The sequence below is a fragment of the Acanthochromis polyacanthus genome, chromosome 12, assembly GCF_021347895.1.
Source record: "Acanthochromis polyacanthus isolate Apoly-LR-REF ecotype Palm Island chromosome 12, KAUST_Apoly_ChrSc, whole genome shotgun sequence".
NCBI classification, from domain to species: Eukaryota; Metazoa; Chordata; class Actinopteri; family Pomacentridae; genus Acanthochromis; species Acanthochromis polyacanthus.
Window position 1 is genome coordinate 418630 of NC_067124.1, and position 17731 is coordinate 436360.

At 43.7% G+C, this 17731-nt stretch overlaps 2 long non-coding RNA genes across 4 annotated transcripts; one reads left to right on the forward strand and one right to left on the reverse strand.

Annotated features, from left to right (window-relative positions):
- LOC127536403 (uncharacterized) lies at positions 1–3397 on the forward strand. Its single transcript, XR_007945399.1, has 6 exons — positions 1–64; positions 1637–1697; positions 2225–2353; positions 2581–2663; positions 2766–2949; positions 3052–3397. It is a non-coding gene; the product is annotated as an uncharacterized LOC127536403 (long non-coding RNA).
- A 176-nt stretch (positions 3398–3573) lies between these two features.
- On the reverse strand, positions 3574–4414 carry LOC127536405 (uncharacterized). 3 transcript variants are annotated; one of them, XR_007945403.1, is made up of 3 exons: positions 4295–4414; positions 3844–3973; positions 3574–3717 (listed from the first exon to the last, which is right to left on the reverse strand). It is a non-coding gene; the product is annotated as an uncharacterized LOC127536405 (long non-coding RNA). The 3 variants fall into 3 exon arrangements; XR_007945402.1 differs by having other exon boundaries at positions 3635–3783; XR_007945401.1 differs by having other exon boundaries at positions 3649–3783; positions 3844–4231; positions 4295–4412.
- Positions 4415–17731: the final 13317 nt, after the last annotated feature.

Consider the following 17731-nt stretch of genomic DNA (forward strand, 5'->3'; position numbering starts at 1 on the left):
TTGAACGACGCAGCCGTTTGAACCAAGCAGCCGGAGCCGTTTGAACAACGGAGCGGGCACAGAGGTGAGTGTTTTGGAATTATTAGCACTTTTTAGAGCGAATTGACACATTTGATAGCTCAATGTATGCTTTTTAGACGGTTGTGCAGTATTTTGGGGTGTGCCACGATCTGCTGAAAGCCAGTTTAATGAGTTTTCTCCGCCGCGGCTAACGGTAGCTTCGGCTCGTCCAAAAGGTGTGTTTTCTGAATTGTTAGCACTTTTTAGACCGAATTAACACATTTGCTAGCTCAATGTATGCTTTTTAGACAGTTGTGCAGTATTTTGGCGTGTCCCACGATCTGCTGAAAGCCAGTTTAATGAGTTTTCTCCGCCGCGGCGAACGGTAGCGGAAACTGTGCCAAAGCCCGTTCAAAAAATAGCGTTTTTAGGATTATCGCTTTTTACGCCACATGGACGTCAATCTCCGCTTTTGTTAGCAAAATACATGCTTTTTAAACAATTCGGCATTAATTCGGCGTGTCCAATCATCTTGTAAAATGCAGTTTAATGACTTTGATCCGCAAAAGGAGAGCATTTCCGGTCCAGTCGATTTGAATCTGCGTAGCTGTTTTTTTTACTAACGCTCCTCGGGTGGAGACGCGAGTAGACACGGTGCAGGCCACGACTAGCATATCAGGTATGTTAAGAGTCATTGCCAGTGGAATTGGAGCGTGATATTGTGTGTGCCTGTTGAGAGCAGTGTGATTTAGCACCGTATGTATTTTCAGGCTGCAGATCCGTGCGAAGGCTTGTTTTAAGCAGCGAGGCCTAGCCGTAGTGGTTGAAGCCTGTGGCCTCGTCGTGCGCTCGGCCGTTAGCTTCACGGTTTACCGTCTGTGGTGTTAGCTTGGAGTTAGCTGGCGTTTCTTCTAGCCAGCGACCGTTAGAGCCGCTCAGTGTGGGTTTGATTTGTACAAGCTGTGTCAACGGTTGTTTTAGCTGCATTTAAAGACAGCTCAGCGTTTGGATCGTTAGCTGGGAGTTAGCTGGCGTTTTTTCTAGCTAGCGACCGTTACAGCTGGTGTTTGAACTGGGCTAGGTGTTGTGTCAAAGCTGGTTCTTGGTGCTTTTAAAGACAGCTCGTGTTGTTAGCTGGGAGTTAGCTGATGTTTTTTTGTTCCAGCTAGCAAAGGTTACAGGTGGTCAGTGTCTGAACTGGACCGAGAGAAGCTAGCTGCTGTGTCAGTTCATGCTCATGTTTTAGCTGCATGTACACACAGCTTACTGTTTGTTAGCTGAGAGAAGCTAGTCTGTCAGAGAAGCTATCTGTTGTGTCAGTTCATGCTCATATTTTAGCTGCATGTATTCAAAACTTAGTTTGTTGTTAGCTATGAGTTAGCTGAGAGAAGCTATCTGTTGTCAGTTCATGCTCATGTTTTAGCTGCATGTACTCACAGCTTAGTTTGTTGTTAGCTATGAGTTAGCTGATGTTTTTTTCAGGCTAGCAAAGGTTACAGGTGGTCAGTGTCTGAACTGCACTGAGAGAAGCTAGCTGCTGTGTCAGTTCATGTGTTCATATTAAAGGCAAGGTGCTAATGAGTAGCTAACTGACTGGATGCCTGTTAACATTGTAACTGCTCTTGTGTGTGTGCAGATGGAGAGACGGCCTCATGGTGGACTTCAGACCGTTTCTTCCCAAAAAGAGCCAGCATCGGGTAAGAGTGTATGATGAAATGGCTTATCTATCATGAGTGATGCTGTAAGTTGTATCAGTGTTTCTGTTATTAGATATAAAATGCATTGTTTGGTTGTTTGCCTTTAGCCTGACAGCACAAAGAGAGAGAGGAAGTTACTTATTTGTATTGTTGTGTGTATTTTTCCTTATTTCTGGCAGTAACTGTTTAGATGCCAAAGAAGAACATTCCATCCACAATTTTTACATACATGTCATGGATGTTGTGTTCTCCACACAGTAAATGCTTTCCAGAATCAAACTTAAGAGCTTTAATTATCTGCATGCTTTACTATTTCCTTAATTTCACTGCACAAGGAGGAGAACATAGACATGTGAATCATCCTGTGACCTTGCTGTCAAAAGTTATGCACACATAAAGGCCAGAAATCAGACTCCAAACACCATATTTCACCAAAAAATGTTTTTTATTGACTTCAGCAACTGCTCAACAGACACACACACACACAGAAAATTTCAGCTACTTACCTGCTTCTCTTACCTTTTCAGAGCCTGGAGCTGACTGTTTCCTCTCCACTCTTCGTGCTGGACGCCGTACAGATGCGTGCAGCCTGCCTGGCGCCACCTACAGAGCCAGGACCTGACTTCCTCACCTTCACTGCTCCACTCTTCATGCTGGTAAATAGTTGCACACTTATTGTTCTGTAAAAACAAAAAAACTCCCACATTGGACTCTACCTTGACGTGGTGTGGGGGCTTACGTGTCCCGGCGGTCCCGTGGACTCCGGTCACGGCCTCTACCGAGCAGACTGCTCTGTTGAGGCCGTGACCGGAGTCCACGGGACCGCCGGGACACAACCAAAGAGTCCAGAGCTACCTGCAATACTACTTACCTGTCACTTAAGCCTCAGGAAGAACCTGCCTGACTCTTCCTGCTGCACGCCGGACGCCGGAGAGATGCGTGGAACCTCCCTGTAGCCACCTACAGGTAAGAACTTGTCCAAAAATGGCACTCAGAACCGCTGGACTTTGCACATGACGCATGCTGTTACACTGACAGGCCACTTACCTGCTTCTGTTATCTTTTCAGAGCCTGGAGCTGACTTTTCCTCATCTTCATCTCTCCACTCTTCCTGCCGGACGCCGTACTGATGCGTGGAACGTGCCTGGCGCCGCCTACAGAGCCTGGAGCTGACTTTTCCTCATCTTCATCTCTCCACTCTTCCTGCCGGACGCCGTACTGATGCGTGGCACCCGCCTGGAGCCGCCTAGAGGTAAGAACTTGTCCAAAAATGGCACTCAGAACCGCTGGACTTTGCACGTGACGCATGCTGTTACACTGACGGGCCACTGACCGGATTCTCTTGCCTTTTCAGAGCCTGGAGCTGACTTTCTCCTCATCTTCATCTGCGTGGAACCTCCCAGGAGCCCGAAAAGTGGAGAAAACGACCAACAGGAAGTGTGGGTCTCCAAAACCGGAAGTGACGTCATCGCACCGTTGGTATGAGAGGTGGCCCTGGTGGTGGTGATGGAGCACAGCAATTTTAATAGAGATCAGAGCTGTTTTGACCGAATTTCGCAATATCTTTTCAGGGTTGCGCAATTTCGGTCGGTGTTGCGCAATAGAAAACCTAAATGACGCGAGGGACACAAGACACAAATCATCTATATACCTAACCCTAACCCTAACCCTGACCCTAACCCTCAGTGTTGCGCAATAGAAAACCTAAATGACGCGAGGGACACAAGACACGAATCATCTATATACCTAACCCTAACCCTATCTCGCCGGTGTTGCGCAATCGCGTCAGTGTTGCGCAATAGAAAACCTAAATGACGCGAGGGACACAAGACACGAATCATCTATATACCTAACCCTAACCCTAACCCTCTCCAAAACCCCTCCTCAAAAAACTTCAAACACTCAAGTCAAAACCCTCTCAAGTCAAAACCCTCTCCAAAACCCCTCCTCAAAAAACTTCAAACACTCAAGTCAAAACCCTCTCAAGTCAAAACCCTCTCCAAAACCCCTGCTCCCTTACCTTAAAACACTCTCCCATGAAAACCCTCTCAAGTCAAAACCCTCTCCAAAACCCCTCCTCAAAAAACTTCACTCAAGTCAAAACCCTCTCAAGTCAAAACCCTCTCCAAAACCCCTGCTCCCTTACCTTAAAACACTCTCCCATGAAAACCCTCTCAAGTCAAAACCCTCTCCAAAACCCCTCCTCAAAAAACTTCAAACACTCAAGTCAAAACCCTCTCAAGTCAAAACCCTCTCCAAAACCCCTGCTCCCTTACCTTAAAACACTCTCCCATGAAAACCCTCTCAAGTCAAAACCCTCTCCAAAACCCCTGCTCCCTTACCTTAAAACACTCTCCCATGAAAACCCTCTCAAGTCAAAACCCTCTCCAAAACCCCTCCTCAAAAGACTTCACTCAAGTCAAAACCCTCTCAAGTCAAAACCCTCTCCAAAACCCCTGCTCCCTTACCTTAAAACACTCTCCCATGAAAACCCTCTCAAGTCAAAACCCTCTCCAAAACCCCTCCTCAAAAAACTTCAAACACTCAAGTCAAAACCCTCTCAAGTCAAAACCCTCTCCAAAACCACTACTCCTTACCTTAAAACACTCTCCCATGAAAACCCTCTCAAGTCAAAACCCTCTCCAAAACCCCTCCTCAAAAAACTTCAAACACTCAAGTCAAAACCCTCTCAAGTCAAAACCCTCTCCAAAACCCCTCCTCAAAAAACTTCAAACACTCTCCCATGAAAACCCTCTCAAGTCAAAACCCTCTCCAAAACCCCTCCTCAAAAAACTTCAAACACTCTCCCATGAAAACCCTCTCAAGTCAAAACCCTCAAGTCAAAACACTAACAAAAAGTTTCAAAAAATGGTTTTCAAAACCGCTGCCAATCGACTCCAAATGGCCTGAAACGTGCTCCTAAACACTTCCTGAAAACCATTTTTTGCCTTTCACACTTGGTCTAATTTCAGGTTCATACCATTTTCAAAAAATGGTTTTCAACAACACTACCAATCGACTCCAAATGGCCTGAAACGTGCTCCTAAGCACTTTCTGGAGACCTTTTTTTGGCTTCCACACTTTAAAAAAAAAATTTACTTTATTTGTCCTTTGGAAAAGAGAGTGAGCGATCTGGAGCATTATCTGCAAATGACTCTTGCCTGGATTCGAACCCCGGCCTCCCAGATGTGAGACGGCCACTCTACCAACTGAGCTATGCCGCTGTTCATGTTCATGAATGCCCAGATAGACCTTTTAAGCAATATCAATAGCTTTGGCTTAATGGCACCATCTGGTGGACCACAACCAGAATTGCTTTGGCTTGGGGGAAATGGCACCATCTGGTGGACCACAACTAGAATTGCTTTGGCTTTGGCTTAATGGCACCATCTGGTGGACCACAACTAGAATTGCTTTGGCTTGGGGGAAATGGCACCATCTGGTGGACCACAACTAGAATTGCTTTGGCTTGGGGGAAATGGCACCATCTGGTGGACCACAACTAGAATTGCTTTGGCTTGGGGGAAATGGCACCATCTCGTGGACCACAACTAGAATTGCTTTGGCCTGCCACACTTTCAGCACAAATGCAGAAGCTTTCCTGACTTGGGGAAAATTGACAACTGTAGTGAACGGGTTTCAGTGAAACGGCAGATAAGTTTTTGGAGAGATACAGGTGGAGAAAGTAGTAGTGGAGACAGCTGCAGCATTAATGAAGACTTTCTGTGTATAGAGGCCAAGTGAAGCTGAAGCGGTTCCTGGTGGCTGCACAACATAACGTGTCAGCCTGTTTTCAGTTGTGCAAAATGTTTATATATGATATTTTTGTCTTTATTTGTCCTTTTAAAAAAAAAAGAGCAATCTGGAGCAACATGTTAAAATCACTCATCCTCGGATTCGAACCCCGGTCTCCCGGGTGACTGACGGCCACTCTACCAACTGAGCTATGCCGCTACTCATGTTCACCTATGCCCAGATAGAGCTTTTAAATTACATCATCTGGCTCGCGATCAAAAAAAAGAAAAGAAAGCACGAAATATACTTTAAAAACAACGAAAAACGTTGGTCTGAGTCTGAGAATTGTATGAGCGCTTGTGGAATTCTCTTCATTTGTTCTGTCTGCAGTGAAAGCACCTTTGAGGGGGTCCTTCAAATGAAGGAGACATTTTGTGAAATACATCAGGTATCATAAAAGTCATTCCCTGTGGAATTCAAGTCTGATATTTTGTTTGCCTGTTCAGAACAGTCCAGTGAAGCACCGTATGTATTTTCAAAGCTCTAGCACCGTGGGAAGCCTTCTTTTAAGCACTGAGGCCTACTCTGAGTTATGCAGCCTGAGGCCTTGTGAAATACATCAGCTGTCATAAAAGTCATTTCCTGTGGAATTCAGGTCTGAAATTTTGTGTGCCCGTTCAGAACAGTCCACTGAAGCACCGTATCAATTTTCAAAGCTCTAGCACCGTGGGAAGCCTCTTTTTAGCACTGAGGCCTACTCTGAGTTATGAAGCCTGAGGCCTTCAAAAGTGTGAAAAATCCTTCCAGCCGGGTCATTTTTGGGTCTAGAGACACCAAATCGCACACGCGGCGAGTACACCGCCCCGTGATCTTCGGTATTTATTTTCGGAAAGCTGGCTCGAAAGGGGACCGAGCTGCGGCGCATTTCTCACTCCACGGGTGACCCTTTAATGTTTCCAAACGGGCTTAAAAGGTCAAAATCTCACACGTTCCTTCACCGATTTGGACCAAACTTCACGGGACAGATGTAGAGGCTACCGTGAAGGCTCACGTCGATTTTCAGACCTCCAGGGGCCACGGAGAAGGAATGAGGGGCAAAAAGACACTCTTTTTCATAGTTGTCCCTCTTTTGCTGTCATTTGTCTTGTGTGACCCCCAGAGAGCTGAAACCTGGGATCTGGCACCTCTGAAAAATGTAAAATCAAAATCCAGTGGAAGTTTTTTGCTAGCACCTCCCAAACGGGAAATACACCGGGAAGGAGCTAGAGACTCGTGCTTCGGACCGACGGTTCGCCGAGGTTGCCTGAACCTCCCCTGAAAGTTTCAGCTCGTTTGATGCAAAAATGACCGATTTACGGGGCTTCTTTGTCCAAAAATGACAAACTTTGACCCTGCGCCACGGGTCACTGGAAGGTCACAGAGACACCGATCCACCGCAGTTGAGCTCCAAATATAGCCTAGTATAACATAGTAAAAGATCAGCCCCGGGTTCCCGGTGGAAAAATCTGACCCGGTGTCCCTGTGGCTGAAAATCAGGTCCTGTCACGCTCTTACACCCCGAGACCCTTTTGCCGGTGGAACTCGAGTGTCATTTTTTGCCCGAATGGGATGAAATTTTTACCACGAGTACTAGGGCCCCCAGTGAGCGTGCATGTAGAATATCAGCCTCCTGGGTCAACAGGGGTCCATTTGGTAACATGTTGAAGTTTGGAAGTGGGCCCTTTAAAGCCCGACATGTTTAACTGGCCCGTATCTCGGTCCCCTCACGTCACACGAGCATGATTCACATATCCACGTATTCCTCTCGTCCAGACGCGTCCGTAGACATGTGAACCATCCTCCTGTGACCTTCCTGTCCAAAGTTATGCAGACATAAAGACCAGAAATCACACCTTTTTGAGCAAATGAAAGGTTTTTTATTCACTTCAGCAACTTCTCAGTGGAAAGTGCCGTCGGACCCGATGCAGGCAGGAAGATAGAGCTCCAAGAGACACACAGAAAAAATTTCACGTCTCTACCTGCCAGCATTCCAGAGTTATGAACTTAAATTACAGCTGCTCTGTCATATGGCACACACACACACACATTTTAAGTCCATAACACATGCTTTGGGTTAGCATAGCGCAAAATAGCGGATGACAAGTAAAATGACTTGACTTTGCACATGACTATTAGACTGTTATTATTATTATAAAATTTAGAAAAAAAAAAAATTCTGTCAAAAGCTAGATTTGATCCGACGTTCAACGCAACACCAACGGAGCGCCTTAGACCGCTCGGCCACCCCAGCGGACGGTAAGTGAATGTAAGCGATGTATATTTAAGGAGATGCAATCTACAGGGACAGGAAACAGCGGTTTCGCTCGAGCAGCTGGACACCAAAGAAGTGCTTTTAATAGAAACGGGTGTACACAGTATTCACGGAGACAGCTTCAGCCCAACAGAGGCACGTTTGGACTCGGCTGTGAGGCTGTTTAATCCCAGAAACGTCCGTTAGTCTACCGTGTGGTGCACACTCCGGACCGGTAGGCGGCGGTAATGCACCGGATGCCAACCACCGTGAAACGAGAAGAAGAAGAATTTTGAACGACGCAGCCGTTTGAACCAAGCAGCCGGAGCCGTTTGAACAACGTAGCTGGTCCGAGAGGTGAGTGTCTTCCAATTATTAGCACTTTTTAGAGCGAATTCACACATTTGCTAGCACAATGTATGCTTTTTAGACGGTTGTGCAGTATTTTGGCGTGTCCCACGATCTGCTGAAAGCCAGTTTAATGAGCTTTCTCCGCCGCGGCTAACGGTAGCTTCGGCTCGCCCGGTTGGTGTGTGTTAGCAGTTCTTAGACCGAATTCACACATTTGCTAGCTCAATGTATGCTTTTTAGAGACTTGTGCAGTATTTTGGCGTGTCCCACGATCTGCTGAAAGCCAGTTTAATGAGTTTTATCCGCCGCGTCGAACGGTAGCGGAAACTGTGCCAAAGCCCGTTCAAAAAAATAGCGTTTTTAGGATTAACGCTTTTTACGCCACATGGACGTCAATCTCCGCTTTTGTTAGCAAAATACATGCATTTTAAACAATTCGGCATTAATTCGGCGTGTCCAATCATCTCGTAAAATGCAGTTTAATGACTTTTATCCGCAAAGTCGAGCATTTCCGGTCCAGTCGATTTGAATCTGCGTAGCTTTTAGTAACGGTCCTCGGGCGGAGACGCTAGTAGACACGGTGCAGCCAGACATGCATATCAGGTATGTTAAGAGTCATTGCCAGTGGAATTTGAGTGAGATATTGTGTGTGCCTGTTGAGAGCAGTGTGATTTAGCACCGTATGTATTTTTCAGGCTGCAGATCCGTGCGAAGGCTTGTTTTAAGCAGCGAGGCCTAGCCGTAGTGGTTGAAGCCTGTGGCCTCGTCGTGCGCTCGGCCGTTAGCTTCACGGTTTACCGTCTGTGGTGTTAGCTTGGAGTTAGCTAGCGTTTCTTCTAGCCAGCGACCGTTACAGCCGCTCAGTGTGGATTTGATTTGTACAAGCTGTGTCAACGGTTGTTTTAGCTGCATTTAAAGACAGCTCAGCGTTTGGATCGTTAGCTGGGAGTTAGCTGGCGTTTTTTCTAGCTAGCGACCGTTACAGCTGGTGAGTGTGTGCTTGAACTGGGCTAGGTGTTGTGTCAAAGCTCGTTCTTGGTGCTTTTAAAGACAGGTTGTGTTGTTAGCTGGGAGCTAGCTGATGTTTTTTTGTTCCAGCTAGCAAAGGTTACAGGTGGTCAGTGTCTGAACTGGACCGAGAGAAGCTAGCTGCTGTGTCAGTTCATGCTCATGTTTTAGCTGCATGTACTCACAGCTTACTGTTTGTTAGCTGAGAGAAGCTAGTCTGTCAGAGAAGCTATCTGTTGTGTCAGTTCATGCTCATGTTTTAGCTGCATGTACTCACAGCTTACTGTTTGTTAGCTGAGAGAAGCTAGTCTGTCAGAGAAGCTATCTGTTGTCAGTTCATGCTCATGTTTTAGCTGCATGTACTCACAGCTTACTGTTTGTTAGCTGAGAGAAGCTAGTCTGTCAGAGAAGCTATCTGTTGTCAGTTCATGCTCATGTTTTAGCTGCATGTACTCATAGCTTACTGTTTGTTAGCTGAGAGAAGCTAGTCTGTCAGAGAAGCTATCTGTTGTCAGTTCATGCTCATGTTTTAGCTGCATGTACTCATAGCTTACTGTTTGTTAGCTGAGAGAAGCTAGTCTGTCAGAGAAGCTATCTGTTGTCAGTTCATGCTCATATTTTAGCTGCATGTACTCACAGCTTAGTTTGTTGTTAGCTATGAGTTAGCTGAGAGAAGCTATCTGTTGTCAGTTCATGCTCATGTTTTAGCTGCATGTACTCACAGCTTCCAGTTTGTTGTTAGCTATGAGTTAGCTATGTTTTTTTCAGGCTAGCAAAGGTTACAGGTGGTCAGTGTCTGAACTGCACTGAGAGAAGCTAGCTGCTGTGTCAGTTCATGTGTTCATATTAAAGGCAAGGTGCTAATGAGTAGCTAACTGACTGGATGCCTGTTAACATTGTAACTGCTCTTGTGTGTGTGCAGATGGAGAGACGGCCTCATGGTGGACTTCAGACCGTTTCTTCCCAAAAAGAGCCAGCATCGGGTAAGAGTGTATGATGAAATGGCTTATCTATCATGAGTGATGCTGTAAGTTGTATCAGTGTTTCTGTTATTAGATATAAAATGCATTGTTTGGTTGTTTGCCTTTAGCCTGACGGCACAAAGAGAGAGAGGAAGTTACTTATTTGTATTGTTGTGTGTATTTTTCCTTATTTCTGGCAGTAACTGTTTAGATGCCAAAGAAGAACATTCCATCCACAAATTTTACATACATGTCATGGATGTTGTGTTCTCCACACAGTAAATGCTTTCCAGAATCAGACTTAAGAGCTTTAATTATCTGCATGCTTTACTATTTCCTTAATTTCACTGCACAAGGAGGAGAACATAGACATGTGAATCATCCTGTGACCTTGCTGTCAAAAGTTATGCACACATAAAGGCCAGAAATCAGACTCCAAACACCATATTTCACCAAAAAATGTTTTTTATTGACTTCAGCAACTGCTCAACAGACACACACACACAGAAAATTTCAGCTACTTACCTGCTTCTCTTACCTTTTCAGAGCCTGGAGCTGACTGTTTCCTCTCCACTCTTCATGCTGGACGCCGTACAGATGCGTGCAGCCTGCCTGGCGCCACGTACAGAGCCAGGACCTGACTTCCTCACCTTCACTGCTCCACTCTTCATGCTGGTAAATAGTTGCACACTTATTGTTCTGTAAAAACACAAAAACTCCCACATTGGACTCTACCTTGACGTGGTGTGGGGGCTTACGTGTCCCGGCGGTCCCGTGGACTCCGGTCACGGCCTCTACCGAGCAGACTGCTCTGTTGAGGCCGTGACCGGAGTCCACGGGACCGCCGGGACACAACCAAAGAGTCCAGAGCTACCTGCAATACTACTTACCTGTCACTTAAGCCTCAGGAAGAACCTGCCTGACTCTTCCTGCTGCACGCCGGACGCCGGAGAGATGCGTGGAACCTCCCTGTAGCCACCTACAGGTAAGAGCTTGTCCAAAAATGGCACTCAGAACCGCTGGACTTTGCACATGACGCATGCTGTTACACTGACATGCCACTTACCTGCTTCTGTTATCTTTTCAGAGCCTGGAGCTGACTTTTCCTCATCTTCTGCTCTCCACTCTTCCTGCCGGACACCGTACTGATGCGTGGAACGTGCCTGGCGCCGCCCACAGAGCCCGGAGCTGACTTTTCATCATCTTCATCTCTCCACTCTTCCTGCAGGACGTCGTACTGATGCGTGGCACCTGCCTGGAGCCGCCAAGAGGTAAGAACTTGTCCAAAAATGGCACTCAGAACCGCTGGACTTTGCACGTGACGCATGCCGTTACACTGACGGGCCACTGACCGGATTCTCTTGCCTTTTCAGAGCCTGGAGCTGACTTTCTCCTCATCTTCATCTGCGTGGAACCTCCCAGGAGCCCGAAAAGTGGAGAAAACGACCAACAGGAAGTGTGGGTCTCCAAAACCGGAAGTGACGTCATCGCACCGTTGGTATGAGAGGTGGCCCTGGTGGTGGTGATGGAGCACAGCAGTTTTAATAGAGATCAGAGCTGTTTTGACCGAATTTCGCAATATCTTTTCAGGGTTGCGCAATTTCGGTCGGTGTTGCGCAATAGAAAACCTAAATGACCCGGCGGGTCAAGACACGAATCATCTATATACCTAACCCTAACCCTAACCCTAACCCTAGCCCCCAACCTACAAAAGAAATAGTCAGATCACAAAATCAGAACAGATTCCTCCTCTAAGACAGATGTTGGAATCAGAGTTGTACGTACACCAGTAGTTGGACAGTGCATTGCCTTTGGCCTACCTACTCCAAACCATGTCCTTAGACATGGGGGGGGCCATCGAGATAAATTTTCACACTCCTAACCCTAACCCTAACCCCTTTCAGGGGGAACAGGTCATACACTTCACCTAACCTCTTCCTCACTCTAAGCCCTAACCCTAAGTCCCAACCTTATGTAAATAGTTCCTAAGTATAATTTTTAAGTTCATTTATTTAAGAAAAAAATTTAAAAATACACAAAAAATAATAAAAACCTTAAAAAACCTCTAAAAAACATTTAAAACCATCAAAAACCCTAAAAAAATATAAAAGTGTAAAAAAACATTAAAAACCGCTTAAAAACATGTAAAAACCTTAAAAAAACTCTTCAAAAACATATAAAAACATTAAAAAACCGCTTAAAAACATGTAAAAACATTAAAAAAAAACCTTAAAAACATGTAAAAACATTAAAAAACGCTTGAAAACCATTTAAAACAATTGCGAATACAATAAAACATATTACACATAAAATAAGTTAAGTTCATTTGGTATTTCAGTTTAAAACCATTATAATATAAGTTAAATTCATTTAGGAGTGAAATGAGTCGAAAACTAAAATAACATTCAATATAAATTCAAACAGCTTGGGAGCTCATTTCACTCCAGACCTTCGGAGAGGCAGCACACAAACCGCTTCTCTCCTGCTTCTTTTGTGCCCATTGCCTGAGGAAGGCCCAGAGGGGCCGAAACGTTGCTTTGGTGGGCACTTTTTTGTTTTCTATTGTTTTTTTATTGGAGTTTAATTTAAATTCATATTTTATTTGAAGAACAATTGTTTTAATTTATTTTAATTCCCTTCGCTTTGGAAGGCGTTTTTAGTTTGATTTTTTATTTTTATAGGAAATTACTTCTTAACTTAAAGGGAAGCCTCCTTTAGTTGTTTGTTTTCATTTTTTGATAAAGCCATCGTCCACAAATATGGACTTTGGATGGCAGGAGGTGCGCTACGGACGCAGAAAGCAGCGCTTCCGTCAGCAGCAACAATTCCAGGGGGGCTGGAATCGTGGGGAGTTCCGGGGGATGGCCAGTGCACCCACCGTCTCCTTCAACAGAAGGAGAGGGGACTCTTTCCCTCGACCTAACCCTAGCTCCTACTAGCTCCCACTAGCTAGCTAGCTAGCTGCCAGGTGTCCTCGAGCGGGCCACAAAAAACACACACACACGGCGGAGACGGGAAGGACGGACGGACGAACGGAGGTGGAGATTAAAACCTGTTTTCGCTAGCTGAGTGCTGTGTGTGAATTGTAAGCAAGACGGGTCGTCGGGCAGCGTGTCGGGTCGGGCGGCGTGCGAGCGGTGTGGCGAGTGGCGTGCGTCTGCCAGCTCTGGCATTATGTTTCATAGTTACTATTATTAAAGTTAATGGTTCAATGTTTCTAGAATTATGCGAAGCCTAACCCCAAGCTGCGGCGGTGGCGTGCGGTCGGTCGGCGTGGCGTGGGTGGGCGTGATCATGCGTGAGGCTTGGCCCAGCTACTACAATGTAGTTTGGATTTGCTTGGGTCAGCCAAGTCAAATGTAAAAAGCAGATAGCTAGGCCTAGGAGGAAAACAAGTGCAGTGGGATTTTAAGTGTGCAGACAGGATTCATTTGAGCTAAATTCTCACCAGGTTGTTTAGTTTCCACCCACTACTTGGCAGGCAGGCTCTTTTGTTGTGGTGAAAATTACTTTGTTCCTCTCCCTGCCTGCACAGCTTCCAACATGTTTTTTATTATAGAACTTTGAAGAACTAACCCTAACCCATACATGCAACTGAGCTCATTTTCTGCATCTTTTGTACCACACCTAATCTATCAGAGCTCATTGTTTGCACATCTGTTGTAGCACATCTCATCAGTCAGAGGTCATTTCTTGCACATTTGATGTCAACTAATGTTCCACAGCTAATCTGTCACAGCTCATCTATCAGAGCTCATTGTTTGCACATCAGTTGTAGCACATGTAATCAGTCAGAGCTCACTTGTTGCTCATTTGATGTCAACTATTGTTAGGGACAAAGGGATTGGCCCTGTTCCCTCTAAAATAGGGACCAGGGAATGCACGGGCCATCCCTCCAGTCCCTCTCCCATTCCCATCCCTATTAAAGTGACCCCAGTGGGGTTGTGGTTCTTGATAAGGCCATGGTTGGGGTCGTCGTCCCCTCCCATAGCGTACAGTAGTCCACTCTCCCTCCATCATGGAGTGGGAGTGGACAGAATCTATAATTTTTTAACTGAAAATAAATGAAAATGAATTGAAATAATAAACAAATGAAATGTCTTAAATTGTCTTTAAAAAGACAGTTAGGTAAATCAAAAAACAAAAAAAACTCCCTTTAAAATAATTGAAAACAAATGAGAAAGTGCCCTACAATGTTTCGACCCAAGCAGGGTCTTCCTCAGGTATAGGGCACTGAAAAAAAGTTGTTGCTTGTGGCTGGTTGGAGAGATGTGCACTCGTTGAAAGCCAGAGCAAGAATGAGCTCTGCTCTGTGGTGCTCCTTTTATATAGGAGCAAGCCACACCCCTTAAACATTTTCTTTTTCCTTTTTCTTTTTAGTTTTAACTTTACTATTTAAAAGAAATAGTTATTTAACCCTTTAAGCTTCAGTCAATTCCAGCCATTTTCAGTACAAAAAATCGCTAATATTCTATTTTTAAATAAAAAAAATTACGAAAAATACGGGGAATATTGGACGGGCATCGCTAGGTGCATTTCCTTGAAAATGACCGATTCAGGGATTTTATACGACTTCAGGACATGTTTTGGACAAAATAGTTTACTGGCTTGTGTTGTCTGGATGTAAAAGGTTGGATTATGGCCGTTTTTTGTGGAATTTTTTTTTTTTTGTTTGTAGTAATGAACCCGGAAATGTGAGTCGCGCTGTGTGCGTTGAAGCCGTGTATAGAGAACGGATGGATGAATATTTGTTTTTGTCGGACAAATGTGTTTTTCTCACCCGCTGTAGTAATCGCATCTGAAAGTGGTTTATACCGGCGGATTCATGAGAATCTAAGCTTTCCATCGGCGTATAGTGTTTGTATAATCGTGTTTGCAGCCGTCGGACATTCTTGAAATTCCTATGCAAATTAGTAGGTGTACTGCCGGCGGTACACCTACGACGCACTGAAGCGTAAAGGGTTAACAAGCCCAGTATAAGTTAACAGAATGAATATAGCATTTTAAAGGTAAGTAAAAAAAATTTAATACGTTTTAATAGTTATGTTTCTAATATGAATTTAAAGGAAATGAATTGTAATATACTTGTATTTATGAAATTTAATTATGATATAGACGTATTTATGAATTTTAACTTGGTTTTAACTATAACATAAGTGTATTTATGAATTTAAACTTTGTTTTAGTCATAGGATGAATGTACTTATGAACTTTTACTGTGCAATTTTGTATATGAATTATTGATGTGATTTTAAATTTTAAAAAATATATGTTTATGAATTGTCATTGTGTTTAATATATTATTATTAGCTGGGCTACTTAATTAGGGTCAGAATTATCAAATTGGGGTTGGGGTTAGGATCAGGATAAGGGATGGGGTTAGGATTAGGAAGGGGGATGGGTGGGGGTGGGGGTGGGTTCGGGTTAGGTGGAGGAGTTTGTCCCCTCCCGGAGGAGAAGGACCGTGCACGGTCCATCCAGCTTGGCTGGGGGGCACGACGGCGTCCTCTGCCACATCGTACCACAACCCAGTCCTCATCCATGTTATTTTCCTTTCTCAAAATAAAAATATTTTTGAAGAGCAAGGAAAGAAAAACAAACAAACAACTGAAGGCGCTTTCACGTGGAAAGGATAGTCCGTAAATAAAAAATTTAAAACCAAGAAAAAAGAAAAACAAACAACTTAGGGCACTTTCCCTTGGAAAGGAAATTCCGTGTACGGAATTGGTAAAAATTTTTAAATGTAAATAAAAATAAAAAATAAACAAAGGAAGGTGTGCCTGTTTACACAACGTTTCGGCCTCCTCGAGGCCTTCTTCAGGTGAGGCACACTAAAAAACTAGAGCTGGCTGGCTTGAGCAGTGAGCAAGAGCTGCTTCCCCTTCGCTGGTCAGCTCCTGAATGAGCTCTGTGACTCAGCGCTTCCTATTTATACTCCCCTCTGCATTTTTTGTTTTTTCTTTTCTGTTGTATTTAACTTCAATGTGTATTAGATTATATTGGTTTTTAATGGTTTTTCAATAGTTTCACATGAATTTAAAACAATATTAATGAATTAAAATAGTTTTTAAGTGTTTTTAAATATTTTTAAGTGTTTTAAGTGTTTTTAAATGTTTTTAGACTGTTTATGACTGTTTTTAACTATTTTTGAATACTATAAATGATTTTGAGCAAATTTTTTAGTTTTTAAAGATTTTAACCCAGTTTTTAGTATAGCCCTATTTTTGAAATAAATTAATTTTTTATTTTAACCTCTACCATACATTTTTAACCCTTTACAACCCTATGACACCCCTTATGCATTATAAAAATGAAATTAATTGATCTATTTATATTATAATGACTTACATATATTTTTAATGTATTTATACTTTTACCCCTTTTATAACGTATTAACCCCCCCGAGCCCATAACACCTCTTTTAGGGTTAGGGCTTTGGTTTGGGAAGGGTGTAGGGTAAAAATTATAATTAAGGTTAGGTGAGGGGAAATAAGGCCTCCTTCAAAGAAGGGAATCGTAGTGCACTGTCCATCCTGCCAAGGTCCAATGCCAGGGACCACGGTCTCGAAGAATCCTCGGCTAAGTATTTATTCTAAATGTGCATTACTTTGCTTCTCCAATTCTTAATTTTGTTTTCCTTTTCTCTCCACAGGTTTTTCCGCAGCTGCGTCCAGATCCAGGTAAGTACAGGTAAGTTTTAACCTTGTTTTTAAATTGTTTTTAAACTGTAATTAGCTTTTTACTCTGTTTTTAACTTTTTAATCTGTTTTTAAACCTGTTTTGAGATTTCCGTATGACTGTTTTTAATCTGTTTTTAAACCTGTTTTGAGATTTCCATATGACTGTTTTTAGCCTTCGAATTCTTTACCCGTATACGGATTTTTTAACTGTAGCTATTTTTAATCCCTTACTTGGGTTTTTATGCTGGTTTCGCCTTTGCTATATATGTAATAAAATGTAAAAACCAACCCGTCCCTGTGTGCCGTCTTTGTCTTCTATCTATTTCTATTCTTGTACTGTTTTAATTAGTTAACTTAATTTAGTTTAGCCAATTAGGGGACGCGCTTCACGGTTCAACCCTTCAACAGGGGATCCACTACTTGGGTCTCCCCTTTACATATTTTAGATACCTTAGGGGACACGCTTCACGGTTCGACCCTTCAACAGGGGATCCGCTACTTGGGTCTACCCTTTACAAACTATTAGTTCAACAGGGGACCCGCTTCCTGGGTCAACCCTTGGAACTTTTACTGTCAAGTATATAATTAAAACACTTTTTGTCTTTGTCCTAATTTGGTTAGGGTTAGGATTAGGTGAGGGGAAATTAGGCCTCCTTCAAAGAAGGGAACCGTAGTGCACTGTCCATCCTGCCAAGGTCCAATGCCAGGGACCACGGCCTCGAAGAATCCACGGGTAAGTATTTGTTCTAATTGTGCATTACTTTGCTTTTCCAAGTATTAATTTTGTCTTCCTTTCTCTCCACAGGTTTTTCTACAGCTGCGTCCAGATCCAGGTAAGTACAGGTAAGTTTTAACCTTGTTTTTAAATTGTTTTTAAACTATATTTAGCTTTTTGCTGTATTCTTAGCTTTTTAATCTGTTTTTAGCTTTTTAGATCTGTTTTACAGGGCTTAAAGTGAGAAAAAATCCTGAGCCTGAACTTCTAAGATCCAATTTATAGTGTCAATA